Consider the following 15740-nt stretch of genomic DNA (forward strand, 5'->3'; position numbering starts at 1 on the left):
GAGGAAGAGTTAGGAAAGGCACGCCTACTCTTGAGAGGAAGGGAGGTTCAGGTAGAGATCCCTAGAAGCCGACCTAAACGAAAATGCTGTAAGAGCCATAAAAAAATCCGTAGACAAGATGAGCGTGAACAACGTGAGAGACTGCAGAAAGAAAAGGAGGAGTCTGAGAGTGAAAACTCTCGACCACCACCTCACTTCTCAGGAAAGAACGGATATCTATACTATGTCCAAGCACAAGATAGTATCAAAGACCAAGTCAAACGATCAGATGGATTCCAAGCAGGGGAAAAGCTAACAACTGTTAGTAAAAATGATCGTAAAAAGACGAAGAAACAAAAACCAAAACTCAAGTCTAAAACTGATTCAAAAAAGAGTGTGGGAAGTACAAAGACAACGGTTGAACAAAAAAATCCGATGCAAGATAGCAAAGGAGAGCTCAAAACCGCATGGTCTTCAATAAGTGAAGACTCAAGTGGACAAGAGCAAGGTCTAAATGTTCCTCCCAATTTCACACAGTACACTCTTCAAGATCGGAAGATTGTTCTTCAACAGCCCATGCGACAAAAACCAAGCGTGCCAGGGGTTTCATACGATGGTCCAGAAGATGCAAAAAAGATTGATATTGCTAAGCCAGGAGAAGAGCCTCGCTATGTGTGGATTGCCACAGACTTGTCCTTAGATGAGGAGAAGTTATTAATACAAACAATAAGGGAGTATCGTGATGTTTTTGCTTGGAGTTATAAAGACCTCAAAGGAGTTGATCCAAGCATATGTCAACATACAATTCCATTGCGGGAGGATGCAAAACCCTCCAAGCAACGTCCTTATACTTACAATGAAAACTTTGCACGGAAGATAAAGGAAGAAATAGACAAGCTCTTAGAGGCAGAATTTATCTATGAGATTGAACACACTGAATGGGTCTCCCCTATTGTAGTGGTGCCCAAGAAAAATGGAAAACTTCGAGTATGTGTCAACCTCAAGAAGGTAAATGCAGCTACTGTGCGTGACCATTACCCACTTCCAATCACGGATCATGTTCTGGAACGAGTTGCAGGGAAAAAGGCATATAGTTTCTTGGATGGATTCTCCGGGTACAACCAAGTGTCAATTGATCCAAAGGATCAACACAAGACAGCCTTTGCTACTGAAGATGGCATCTTTGCCTATCGTGTTATGCCATTTGGTCTAACAAATGCGCCAGCAACCTTTCAGCGGTTAATGAGTCATGTATTCAAGGAGTACCTTAGGCAATTTCTTGAGATTTTCATGGATGATTTATGTGTTCACTCACAAGAGCGTGATGATCATATAGAACACCTGAGACTTGTGTTTCAAAAGTGTCAACTTTATCGTATATGCTTGAATCCTGACAAGTGCAAATTCATGGTAAGACAAGGAAAAATTTTGGGCCATATCGTTTCTCGCAACGGGATTTCAACAGATATGGATAAAATTGATGTCATTGTCTCATTACCTCGGCCTATCAACCCTAAAGGGGTACAAACTTTCATGGGACATTGTGGCTATTACCGTAGATTCATCTACATGTATGCTGTCCTAGCCAGACCGTTATATGCTCTTCTTGTAAAGTTTAATTGGACTGATGAGTGTGAGGAATCCTTTGAAAAGTTGAAGCAAGCATTAGTGACTGCACCCATTTTACGGGCACCAGATTGGAACCAAATCTTTCATGTCCATATTGATGCTTCCAACTTTGCAATTGGATGTATTTTGGCTCAATCGGGTGAACACAATAAGGATTTCCCAATCTCATATGCTAGTCGACAGTTGAACAATGCTGAGAGGAATTACACCACAACAGAAAGAGAAGGATTGTCCATGATATATGCAGTGAAAAAGTTTTGCCATTACCTTTTGGCAAACAAATTCATATTTTTTGTGGACCATCAAGCATTGCTATATTTGGTGAATAAGCCTTGTGCAACTGGAAGGATAGTAAGGTGGTTTATCATCCTTCTTGAGTTTGATTTTGAAGTGGCAGTTCGAAAAGGAACAACTCATCTAAGAGCAGATCATTTGTCTCGAATCACCTCTGGCGAAGCTCCTGTGGGTGTGGATGATGATATGTTAGATTCAACACTTTTCCTTGTAGAGACAGCTCCTAGATGGTCTGAATCCATTTTAGAAATTTTGACAAGTGGGCAAATACAACTAGCGGTTCCTAATGTGGACCTATGGCGACCATTCAAGCTAATCTCAGGAAGATTATATCGTCAGGGTAATGATGGAGTGTTGAGGCTTATACCTAACCCCGACCAATATGAGGAGATCTTGGAATGGGCACATGCGGGTATCGATGGAATCCATGCATCAGCTACCACTTGTGTGCGACGTATATCTCAAGATGGGCAATGGTGGCCTACCATGCATGCAGATGCTGAAACATTTGTTCGTAACTGTGCTTCATGTAAAATACAGAAGCCAATTCATAATGTCACATTGTTCCAAATTTCAACTACACCAAGTTGGAGTAAGTATATTGTGGACTATCTTCAGCATGGTCATTTGGATCAAACAATTCCTAAACATCGAAAGCAGGCTATTAAAATTGAGGCGGCAAACTATATGCTAATAGAGGGCCAACTCTACAAGAGGGGCAAGGATGGCAACTTACGCATGTGTGTATGTGAAGCTGACTATCTGAAAATCTTAACTCATGCACATGCAGGTGTTGGTGGTGGACACTTTTCTGGCAATACCACAGCTAAGTTGATTAGGTGGTCTGGGCTTTGGTGGCCAACCTTACAAATGGATGCCGAAGAATATGTGAAACGTTGTGATGATTGTCAAAGGACCAAACCTCCCATCACAAAGGACAATATGCCATTGCGACCTATGTTAAGCACACGTGCTTTTGCAAACTGGGGTATTGATTTTGTCGGTCCCATTAAACCTCCAGCTCGTAACACGCATGCAGAATATATTATAGTCGCAACCGACTATTTGACTAAATGGGTAGAGGCAAAGGCAACAGTCAAAAATGATGCCAGAACCACAGCTAAGTTCTTGTATGAGTACGTGTTTACACGCTATGGCTTACCTATTGAGATCGTTAGTGATCAAGGTGTACACTTTGTAAATGAAGTCATAGAATTTTTGCTTCAAGAATTTATGGTAATTCACAAGCGTTCTGCACCCTATCATCCCCAGACCAATGGACAAGCAGAGAGTACTAACAAGATTCTCTGCACAGCACTCACAAAGATTGTTGAGGGACATAGGACTGATTGGGAGCAGAAGTTGCACTCGATTCTCTGGGCATATAGGACAGCCTATAAAACATCTGTGGGTACAACCCCATTTGAACTTGCTTTTGGGCTAGACGCAATTCTTCCCATTGAATTTCTTGTACCTACTCTACGAGTAGCTAAACAACTGGATTGGACTGGTCATGAGCTTTCACAACGCGTTGACGAATTGGAAAAGCTTGATGAGACCCGCTTATTGGCGGTAATGGGGATGTATGCTGAGAAGAGGAGACAAAAGCAATGGTATGATAGAAATGTAACAACTGGCCGATTCAAAAAAGGAGACCTGGTGCTCTTATACACACTTAAGAAGCATAAGAGAAAGCTCAAAAAACGTGGCTTAGGACCGTTTGTGATTAATGAGCTTACCCCAAGTGGTGCAGTGCGTTTAGAGACACTAGAAGGTGAGCAAATGCCTAACTTCATTAATGGAAGTCGTCTCAAGAAATACAATGAACCATTAACTGAAGCCATGCTTCAACAGATGCATGCTGCACAAACACGGAAAAAAGCACTTGACCTACTTAAACGTTAGGCTCAAGAGGAGGCTAAAGCTAGAGTTGCAAAAGCCAAGGAGCGTCGCAAAGCTTCTATGTTAGCCATACAGTTGGCTACTGATGAGCCATATGTCGAACCATTCAATATTCAAGTGGGACTTCATCTTCATGAGACTACCTACTGTGTCTCTGCCTTAATTGACTCTGGTGCAGATTATAATGTTCTCTCGTTTGACACCTGGATAGTCTTGGGTCAACCACCACTTGTGCAAATTCCTGTGGACCTACGAAGCTTCTCTGGAGAAGATAACCCTATAGAGGGAAAATGTGTCATTATGATGACCATTCAGGATCACCAGATGTCAGTGCCCTTTTATGTGGCATGTAAATCCAAGGCAGTAGTAGAGGTTGTTCTCGGTAGATCGTGGTTAAGTGCTACCAATTGCTCATTAGATTGGAAGAATAGACAATACAAGTTGCAAATTGATTCTGATTGCATTTTGGGATCTGCTACACCACGCGCTTTATCGTGTCAAAGGGGTAATGTTTCTACCTTACCCAACCCACAATCAAAATCTGCTGTTGAAATTCCAACACAAATGATGTGGATAATTGATGAGTACTCAAGTGAGGGCCACGGCTGGCATGTTCCAACTACTCTAGTTGCTGCTCAAAGAAGGCCAGGTAAGAAGGAATTATCAATGTGGCTACCCAAAGATGCGTACAAACTTGTACCATCTAGTCCAGTTGCTAAGCCTCTTAAGAAGCACATCATTTCCAAGCCTAAACCTCGGATTGTTACTCGATGGGTCCCCAAACAGGTTCTTAAAGCACAAGGTTATTACGAGGGTGCAACAGCAATTTGGCTTCCAAAATGCCATGCTTTGACAGGGGTAAAAGAGTGTTTCAGAAAGATTCCAAAAGCCACCCTAGATTGTCCATATCAGTGGGTGCAAAAGAAATCAACACAAAATCTTCAAGAAAGGAAAGGTGGCTGTGATAGCACCTACAAAACTACTTGTGTTGATCTTCCTAAAACATGTATTGAAACACCTGCTGTCCCTATTTCTCCTTGTTTCACAATTCAACCAACAACTGGTGTACCTACGACGAGTCCAAATGTGTCTCATTTGAGCATAGATTCTAGCATTTCAATGCCTAAAACCTCTTATCTTGCTCAAATTCCAAGACAATTGCTAAAGTGTCCACCTCTTAAAAAGGATATACCAAAAACTAAAGATAAGGCATTAACACTACAATTAAAGCTCTTTGGTAAATCAATGTTTGAATAATGTAGTTCCTTATGCCTTTAGAAGATGTGTTTTCTTTGAAATAATCTTGTTTTTGATTGGAATTGTCATGATGGATATGAGTGTTCTAAATTTCATTGTTCTACGTCCAGATAACTCCTGATGGATATTTGGCGAGATACATGTCCACCATGCATTGACCCTGATAGTACTCGACCAGATCATCGCGGGGGTTATAGTGCTCCTCCATTCCAAACACATTCTAGGTACTTCTATGCTCCCTTAGGTGAAAGTTGCTGTGGGCATCACTTTGTCACATTATTCTATCAACAGCATCACCCATTTCCACATTGTCAAGAGTGTGCACGGCTTGTATTAGACGAAGCTTCACATATTTGTTGGATATGCCGCTCTTACTTTAGACGATATGGCACGGGCTTAATGAAGCAAATTGTGGGAGTTACACCCCAACGCCATAATCTTCTTAATGTGAGAATACCAGAGAGGGGACCAAATCAACGATGATTACCTGAGGAGGTTCAAGCACAACAATGGAGGGATACAAGCCTAAATGACTTGCAACCACCGATCATGCAAGCCCTCCTTCCCCAAGCCCCCACATGTCAATATTGGATCAATATGAGTACCTACATTGCACAGTTCCAAAATCGAAACTGTCTGATTAACCTTCCCATAGAACCAATGCCATACTTTAGTGAGGAAGCACTCCTTCCTCTACCACCTTCTCCAGCGGCAGGTTTTTGTGAGGGGTTGTCTCTGCATCCTGAGGAAATTGATACCATCTTTCCAGCAGACGAGGACACGGATCCACCACCAGTGCAAGGGTAAGCACATCGACTCCACAATAAGATCGACAAGCCAGGGCACTTTTCTCCCATTGGGTTTTTTCCCCTCGGCTATATTCGGTGTTTGGCACCAATGGTAAATTTTATTTTTTCTCTTCTTTTTTTTGTGTTTGTTAATAAAAATTTTGCAGAGATCCTCGCTAAAACAAGAGAATCAAACATGCCCCACTAGTCCACCTACCTTGCACACAAATTAGGAAGGGGGGAGACATGCTACGCCTACAAAGATCAAGGAGGAGCAATCTGCACCAAAATCAGCAATGCCTCATTGCAAACGAACAACATCAACAGAGCACTACAACAGGTGTATTCAAATCTTAATCTCTACTTCTTTTTGTGCTCTTATCTTTCGAATATATGGTTTGCATGTTCACACAATATTGGCTGGTTTGAGTTTTTGATTAGTTGTTAAAATATGGTGAGTGAGTTCTAGAGTCTTAGAAGACTTAGTAAAAGATATTTCTATTTAAAGACAGTGTAGGATATATACCAATGGAGTATGCCAAGTACTTATGTTTTCAAGGTATATTAGTTATCCTTAGTGGTAGCTACCTCTTAGATATGAGCTAGGTGCTAGGAGTAATAAAAATTTACGAAAATGTGCCTTAATAAATATATATCCAAAATAAATTGAGACAGGAAGTGTCTACCGCCATGTGAAATGCTTGGTAGGACCTGAGGTTGTCTTAGCACCTTGGGGCCGATGCCTTGGTTTCCATGGGGTGAACACTGATGTCTAAAAAACTTCAGAAGAAGAACTTTGAGGAATCTATCGCCTTGATAGATGTTGGTAGGACTGGGGGGTACACTATGGGCCCTCAAGACCGATGCTTTCATCTTCAAGGGGTACTCCTTAGGTCATAACAGAAAGAAAAAGGGTCTGTCACCCTTGAGATACTTAGCGGTCTTTAGATTCTCTTGGCGGAGGTCTCTTGGCCATTGCTTGGGTCTCTTTGGGATAGAACCTTAATCTTCATCAACTTCTACACACATATCAAAAAAAAAAAAAAAAGAGTTCCAATCACCTTTGCTCATATTTAGGAGTAGGTATGCCATTTAGGAGTAACTTACATACTGGTAGGACATTGAGACTACGGTCATAACCGGCGGTGTACAAAGCACACTTGCCTTTGCATAGCATTATCTACTACTTAAGTCTCACTTTGACTAGTTTTTACTCACCTATTTTAGTACTAATTAAAACTGTAATCAGCCCTGCACTTGTATGCTCACGTGTGAAGTCATCATTGCTGATTTTTCTTTTCTTTTCTTTTCTTTTCAATAAAGGACTTTACTCGTATCAATTGTTTTTTTGTTGCAGCTCTTGCTACTACCGCGCTCGAGGACGTGTGCAAAATAGGAAGGGGGGAGTGTTGCATGCAAATGAAGATCAATACAAGGATGCCGAGGATGCAACAAAAAAAGATACTTAGGGCTCTTGTAAAGAGTTCCACTTTGTAGATGTATGTGGGAGAGGGCTTCACAATAATCCCACATGGGAACTTTTGAGAGTTCTAGGATTTTTGTATAAAAGGTGGCTCATTTGAGAGCATGGACACATTGGGCAAACTCATGTTTGAGCTCTCTTGAGACTAGCTCTCCCTCTTCTTCCATAGAGGTGCAAGCTCTTCTCCCTCCCCATCAACATTGTTGTAAGTTCTATTCTTTTGTTAATTCAATGCAATGAGTGATGTTTATCTCTCTTCTCTTGTCTATTCTCTAGTATGCATGTTTCTTTGTTGTTAGCTTCAAGGTTTGTGTGCATGCTTGGGAGTAAGATTTTGAGAATGAAGGATGCTTTGAGCTTGTGTATGCAATAGCTTAGCTTTCTTCTTGTTTGGATGTATGAAGGAGTGGGATGATGAGTGAATGAGTATGGCAAGATTGAGCTTGAGTGTGTGTTGAATCTATGTCAATAGTAGTAGTTTTCTTAGCATTCTCTCCATTAATTGGATAAGCTTTTGTGCACCGGTATACGGGTTGAATCCCTAGCTCCGAAAGGGATGCAAATCCCATTGGATTGAGCTACGTGTGGATCGTACTACTCTTGCTACAAGTGAGAGAGTTATTCCGTCTCTCCAGACCTTGTTTGTATCATTGTATCCTTGTGCTTGAATTTGGGCTTTGGAAACCCACTGTTGACGTACTGGATACTTTTGTTGATGTTGTTGTGGTTTTCTCATATGAAGCTAAGGTTGTGAGGTGGATGCTTTCTCTAGTATATCTGCTTTCTGTGGCATTAGCGGTTCCATGTCACCTGTCATTGCCTGTTTTCCTTTATTTAAGGGGCTCCATAATGGCATAATGATGGTATCCTTGCTATCATTGAGTTGTGCTACCATCTCTTCCCATTGGATAATATGACAAGTATTGGCGTAGATCCAGGATCATCTAAGAATCATCTCTTCTTCCATGGATCTTACAGGCATGACAAATACCTGTCCCACCAAGGGATTATTTTTTATAGAAATATTAACGTTTAAAATTTCCACAAATTTTGTAGGTGATAAATGCACACTTTGGACTTGTGCATTTGTGGCTTTGAGGTGAGGTTTTTCTAGAGCTACCCATGTTTCATAGTACATCAAGTTATGACTTGATCTCGTATCAATTAATGCAATGCTCTTGATGTGACTCTCTGAGACGTGTTGGCTCAGTGTCCAGGTCATTCTCATCAAGAATGGTGAGTGAAGCCATGTTCACATGTTCCTTGGAGTCTCTATTTGGCCTTAGATTCCCTTGCCTTGGCTTCTTCTTGAGCTTGTTTGATTTTTTCTTTGGCCAGCTCTTTCTTTTGTTCAGTAGATGCTCTTGTGTGAGCATCTCCGAGTTAGTGGTCCATAATACTTCTTGAGTTTGCTCCCATTGATGTATCCTTCCATTTTTACTCCCTCGATGGTTTTAATTCGGACTGACCCTTGAGTGGTGATTTCAGACACTCTAAAAGGTCCTAATCCTCTATATTTGAGTTCCTTTTCTTGGTGCTTTCAACACCATACATGAGGAAGAGGTCCCCTATTTCCATTTCCTTTTGTTTCAGGTTATGGTCAAACCAATTTTTTTTCTACAATTTCTCGACCATAAGCCCATGTGATGCGATTAGCTGGGTTTTATCAAGTTTTTCTAAATCAACCAATCTCTCAGCCAATGCAGTTTTGGTAAGCCTCTCCTATACTGCAATTTGTACGCTTGGAATTAACTCCATAGACATTACCGCATCAATGCCATAAGCTAGACAGAAGGGATTATATCCCGTTTTGCTACCTTATACAATGTATGATATGCCCATAGAGTTACAGTCACCTTATGTTCCCGATTCGTGCGACTGGCTTCTAATGTTTAAGTCAAGATGGTATATAAAATCTTGTTTGCACCTCTCTGCTTAACCATTTGCTTGTGGGTAATAAGGTGATGACTTTCGATGGACTACAAGGAATCCGGCAAGGAAGTGTTCAATCACCTCATTAATGAAATGCGAACCGATCACACTGACTAATTCAAGTGAGCAACCAAATTTGGAAATGATCTATTCATATAAGAACTTGGTCGTGGTTCGTGAATCAACTCACTTAGAGGCTCTTGCCTCTGCCCACTTTGTGAAATAATCTGTGGCCACAATTACATATCGGGCTTGTGGGTGACGGATGCGCCACTAGACTAACAAAAGAAATCCCCTTCTCAAAGGGTTGTCTTATAATCATAGGGGTGAGTGACATCATGTCTCTTTGTTATGGAATAACAAATCTCTGACGCTCCTCGCATGTTTTCACAAACTCTAGGGCATCCTCCAATAACATAGGCCACCACAGTCCTGCTTGAAGCACTATGCGAGCTTTAATTTCTCCAGTGAAGTGTCCCTTCGACTATTCCTGGGTGTGCTTCTTCTAGTATTTTGACAAATTCATCTTCTCGCACACATCTTCTTAGCATTGTTGAGATATCGAGCTCGTCTAGTGAGGCGGTGGACACTGATGACCCGCCTGGGGTATAGGTCCCACACTTACACCACTGGCATGGTTGGTGAGATCTTGGGTGATATGCGGCTAGTGGGATGACAGGCTGTGTGACAGCCATTCTAGATATTGGCATAGTTATAGCGCTAGCTCATTTAGTTGGGTTCACACTATAGAGAACCCGTGTACGTATTGGTTGAGTACCTTTCATATTATGAGTACTCTTATCTTGTATATGGTGTGTTGAGTGTTGAGTAAAGAAGAAAAATATATTCAGCCTCTCACCTTGTGTGTTCTCTATTAGGGTTTTGTGTGTGTGTGTGTGCTTGCAAGAGCTCAAGCTCTCTTCCCCCTTGCATCTTTACATGGTATCAGAGCCTGGTTCGTGCTAAGGGCTAAGCTGCAAGCAAGAGAACCACAGAAAGCGATACAAGGGTAAGAGCTTCAACTACTCTTCCCTATTTGTGTTGGTGACTACACCCTTGTCGGGAGCTCTACGGGAGGCACTGGCAAACGATCTCTGATTGAGGAGCTTTCTTCGCGGGAGTAAAGCTATAGGGCAACTGTATTGTCCTATCGAACGTAATTTTCTAGGCCGAGAACGCATTTCGGGCATGTCTGGACCTCCGTTGTTCAGAAAGCAGGTGATTTCGAGCACTACGGGTAAGTCATCGATTCTCTGCAGAACTCTGTTTTAAGAATTGCAGAAAGACAGATTGACTGTGCAGACACTCTGGGTGCTGCAAAGAGGTCAAAAGTTTCCATTGGGTGTATGTATGCACATTCAAGTCACTGGTTTGTGACATTTGAGAGTACTACAGTATCGCTGCAGGAAATACAGCAATTTGTGCAGGACAAACCAGAGTGCTATTTCTGGTAAAATTGTGTGTTTGACAAGATGTCAAATGATGGGATAACCTAGATTGCGGCTGAGAAGCTTGATAAGAATAACTTCCATGCTTGAAGGTTCAGGTTGACGAATTTCCTAATGGGAAAGGGCTATTGGGACTACATAGAAGGTGAGCATGAAGAGGCACTAGAGATACCGACTGCTGCAGATGTGAAAGAGTTTAAAGACTGGAACCAAGGAGCCAAGAAAGTTATGTATTAGCTTTCCATTAGTATACAAGACACCATGATTGGGCACATTCAGGATGCCAAGTCCCCCAAGGAGGCATGGGACACCTTGGTAAAGCTCTATGAAACAAATACTAAGGCACGTAAGATACAGTTGAAGAATGAACTTCATATTGTGGAGCATGTCTGTGAATGACTATACGCTGAAGATAAAGGGTATTGTGGAATCCCTTGCATCTATTGGTGTGTCAGTAGATGATGATGACAAGGTGGAAGTCTGTCTACGTGGTCTCGGGCCACAATACAAGGCGTTCAAGATGTCTATTCAGACTCAGAAAAACATTCCCAACTTTACAGATTTGGTGTCTATGCTGATTATAGAAGAGAAGAGCTTGGGTGAAGACCAACAGTCTTCACAAACCAAAAACAGTTCAGAGCAACAAGCCTTCTACACAGGTTCAGGAAGAGGACAAGGTAGAGGAGGCCGTGGACACGGTGAAGGAGGTGGCCGAACAGGTAATCAGAATTATGGCTAGCAGTAGCAACAACAACAATCCCATAATACACAACAACAATAACAATAACACACAGGTGGAAGAGGCAGATTCAGAGGCAAGGGGAGTCAAAGAGGCCGTGAAAATTGGCAAATGCAGTATAATGATGCACGTGAATGCTGTTACCGTTGGTAAGCTTGGACATGTGCAGGCAGAATGTTATAAAAAGCAGGCTGCTGACATGCAAAATGGGAAAGTGCAGCAAAACAACTATGCATCCTCAAGCAGATCTTGTCCAAGGAAGCCAATTCCAATAGATCATCCAATGCATTATCAAGAATACAGTCCAGCTCATCATCCACATTCTCACGAGCTGCAGTATCCAACTCATCACCCAGATCATCAACTTGTACTTCATCCATAGTATCTTCATCAGTAACACTTTGATCATCACACTCCACCTTGACTGGTTGAAGTACTGGCACATGCAAGTCATTACTCATTTCTGAATCAAAGAGATCATCCAAGTCATATCCATACTCAAACACTTCAGGTTCTTCAGCGTTAACATCACTTTCACAATCTACAACATCATCAATAATATCCTTAAACAACATATCGGGATTGTGAGATCCCTGTTCCCACCGCGCAACGGATTCGGGGTACTAGTAGAGCGGAAGTAGCACTTCTTGCGCGAGGCAGGGTCCCACACTCGGGGCCTCGCCCACGGATATCTAGACAAGAGACTAATTCGTCAGTTTGTCCAAGACCGAACCCGAAAAAAACTTCCCTTATCCGGAAAGCATGGGCGATTCCTCCAGGATAACTTTTTTACTCCAACGTAGTCAAGACCATTACTGATGAAACTGATCCAACTGCACCTATAAAGATACTCGGTCAGATCAAGGAAGAAACTTGCACTTGGATCATTGGGATCAATGCTTTTTTCCCTATCAAGAAGCACAGTCGTTGATTCCTATCCATAGAACAATTACTATTCGGGCTTTACTTTATCTATCGTAATAACAGAAATTGAGTCTCGATTTACGGATCCATCAGTCCAGCCTAACCCCATCCAGTCCCATGGGTTAGCCAACCGCCCAACCACTGTAGTGATGGGATCTAATTAGGAATTTGGTTAGGTTTGTCCCGGGTACCAAGGAAAAGAGTTCCCAGGTCCCCTAGCCGGAAATTCATGCAACATAAAATTAGTCACACCACTTACACACCCAATATGAAATTGCCTTTTTCTCAGCATCAACTAACTTTAAAACAATCCTTTAATGAAACCATTATGTCACTGATGACAATCCTCAAAATTTCAGGTTGAATCCATATTTCCAATTGTTCATTCAACGGTGTACTTATGACATCATTGGCAACCAGAACGCTCACCACCTGTTCACTCAGGGGCCTTTTCCATAGTTCCTAGCTCATAGTAACCGGCAATATATTCATATAACAAAACGAAATCTCCGTGGAAGATCAGCAAGATAAACCCACAGATCCATATAAAAGAGCCATGGACTCATCCGTTGAGGGCCAGCAAGGTCAATCAACCAAATCCACGCCCGGTTTCAAAAAACAACTCTTATTCCTTGTTCCAATATCTTCCACGACGCACGTGTGGGTATCTTCGGCGACCCAGAGCAGCCCGAGCACCGTATGGTCAGCACCCTCTAGGATACTTCGCAGGTGACCTAGCGCTTCACTCATAGGCCGCTTCCTTGGTCCCTAATCCACCGTACTGGAAGCTCACCATTTAAATCGAACTGAGGCTGGTCAAGACCTCGGCTGACCTTGTTACGCGAGACGTCCTCCATTGACTCTCCGTCGGCAGTTGCAACTTTATCAGTTAGGTTTCCATGATCTTAATCCACAAGACGGTCATAATGCTTCCCCAGCATTCTTGACATAAAATAGTCATTTACAAACAGTTCACAAAATACAGTTTCTATATCGAACTCTCATCTTTTCATTTTATCCTCCTTAGTCCACATTACTTATTCCACATTCCATTCATATGTATTCATCATCATCCATTCACTCATATCGATGACACATTATTTCCCATACACATTCACATTCATTATTCTACATACACATCCATGCATACATCCATTTTCACATCCTCATTCATACATCCACATCCACATACATACATCCACATTCGTATCTATATCCATACATCCACATCCACATTCACATTTATATCCGTACATCCACATCCACATCCACATCCACATCCACATTCACATTCATACATACACATCCACATCCACATTCACATTCATACATACATATCCGTATCTACATCCATACATCCATATTACATCCATTCTCGCCCTAACACATTCTATATACATCTTGTCATATCCTATCACATCTCATACACATCTTATCACATCTTATCACATCTCATACACCTCTTATCACATCCTATCACTTTCCATTCGCATCTTATCACATATTATCACATCTTATACACCTCTTATCACGTCTTATCACATTTCATATCTTTTTATAGAATACAAGAGAATTCTTATATTTGATATAAGATTTCTCTACATTTTTATTTATGCATAAATTCTATTTAAGGAGACTAACACTTTCGAATTAAAAATCAATCTTTTATGCATCTTCCTATGCATAATTTCATTTTAAATGAAAATGACACTTTTGAATTAAAATTCAATCTTTTATGCATCTTCCTATGCATAAATTCAATTTGGATGAGAATTGACATTTTTGAATTAAAAATCCATCTTTTATGCATCTTCCTATGCATAAATTCAATTTGGATGAGAATAATGCTTTTTAATTGAAATTTTATTCTTTTATGCATCTTCCTATGCATAAATTCAATTTAGATGAGAATGACACTTTGAATTAAAAATCAAACTTTTATGCATCTTCATATGCATAAATTCAATTTGATAGGAATTACACTTTTAGAATAAAAGAATTTCTCTTATGCATCTAAGTTATGCATAAAATCCATTTATGATGAAAATCACACTTTTAGTATAAAAAGAATATCTTTTATGCATACCTCTATGCATGAAATCCAATATGATAAAAGTAACACTTTTACAATAAAATAATCAACTTTTATGCATACCTCTATGCATGAAATTCAATTATGATAAAAGTCACGCTTTTATAATAAAATAATCAACTTTTATGCATACCTCTATGCATGAAATTCAATATAATAAAAGACACGCTTTTATAATAAAATAATCAACTTTTATGCATACCTTTATGCATGAAATTCAATTATGATAAAAGTCACGCTTTTATAATAAAATAATCAACTTTTATGCATACCTTTATGCATGAAATTCAATTATGATAAAAGTCACACTTTTATAATAAAATAATCAACTTTTATGCATACCTTTATGCATGAAATTCAATTATAATAAAAGTCACACTTTTATAATAAAATAATCAACTTTTATGCATACCTTTATGCATGAAATTCAAATATGATAAAAGTCACACTTTTATAATAAAATAATCAACTTTTATGCATACCTCTATGCATGAAATTCAATATAATAAAAGATACACTTTTATAATAAAATAATCAACTTTTATGCATACCTCTATGCATGAAATTCAATATAATAAAAGACACACTTTTATAATAAAGTAATCAACTGTTATGCATACCTTTATGCATGAAATTCAATTATGATAAAAGTAACACTTTTATAATAAAATAATCAACTTTTATGCATACCTTTATGCATGAAATTCAATTATGTTAAAAGTCACACTTTTATAATAAAATAATCAACTTTTATGCATACATTTATGCATGAAATTCAATTATAATAAAAGTCACACTTTTATAATAAAATAATAAACTTTTATGCATACCTTTATGCATGAAATTCAAATATGATAAAAGTAACATTTTTGATATAAAAATTTATCCATTATGCATACTTCTATGCATGAAAATAAAAATGATAAAAGTAACACTTTTGATATAAAAATTTATCCTTTATGCATACTTCTATGCATGAAAATAAAAATGATAAAAGTAACACTTTTGATATAAAAATTTATCCTTTATGCATACTTCTATGCATGAAAATAAAAATGATAAAAGTAACACTTTTGATATAAAAATTTATCCTTTATGCATACTTCTATGCATGAAAATAAAAATTGATGAAAGTAACAAAAAACTTATCCTTTATGCATAATATAAAAATTTAATTTCTCCATGATTACAATGAAATTCTTTCAATTAATCTAGGATGATAATTCCTAGAATATGGTAGGAAGTCCTCTTTTCATGCTTTGAATGAAATTAA

The sequence above is a fragment of the Cibotium barometz genome, chromosome 65 (genome assembly GCF_041138505.1).
Source record: "Cibotium barometz isolate CiBa-2024 chromosome 65, ASM4113850v1, whole genome shotgun sequence".
Classification (NCBI taxonomy): domain Eukaryota; kingdom Viridiplantae; phylum Streptophyta; class Polypodiopsida; order Cyatheales; family Cibotiaceae; genus Cibotium; species Cibotium barometz.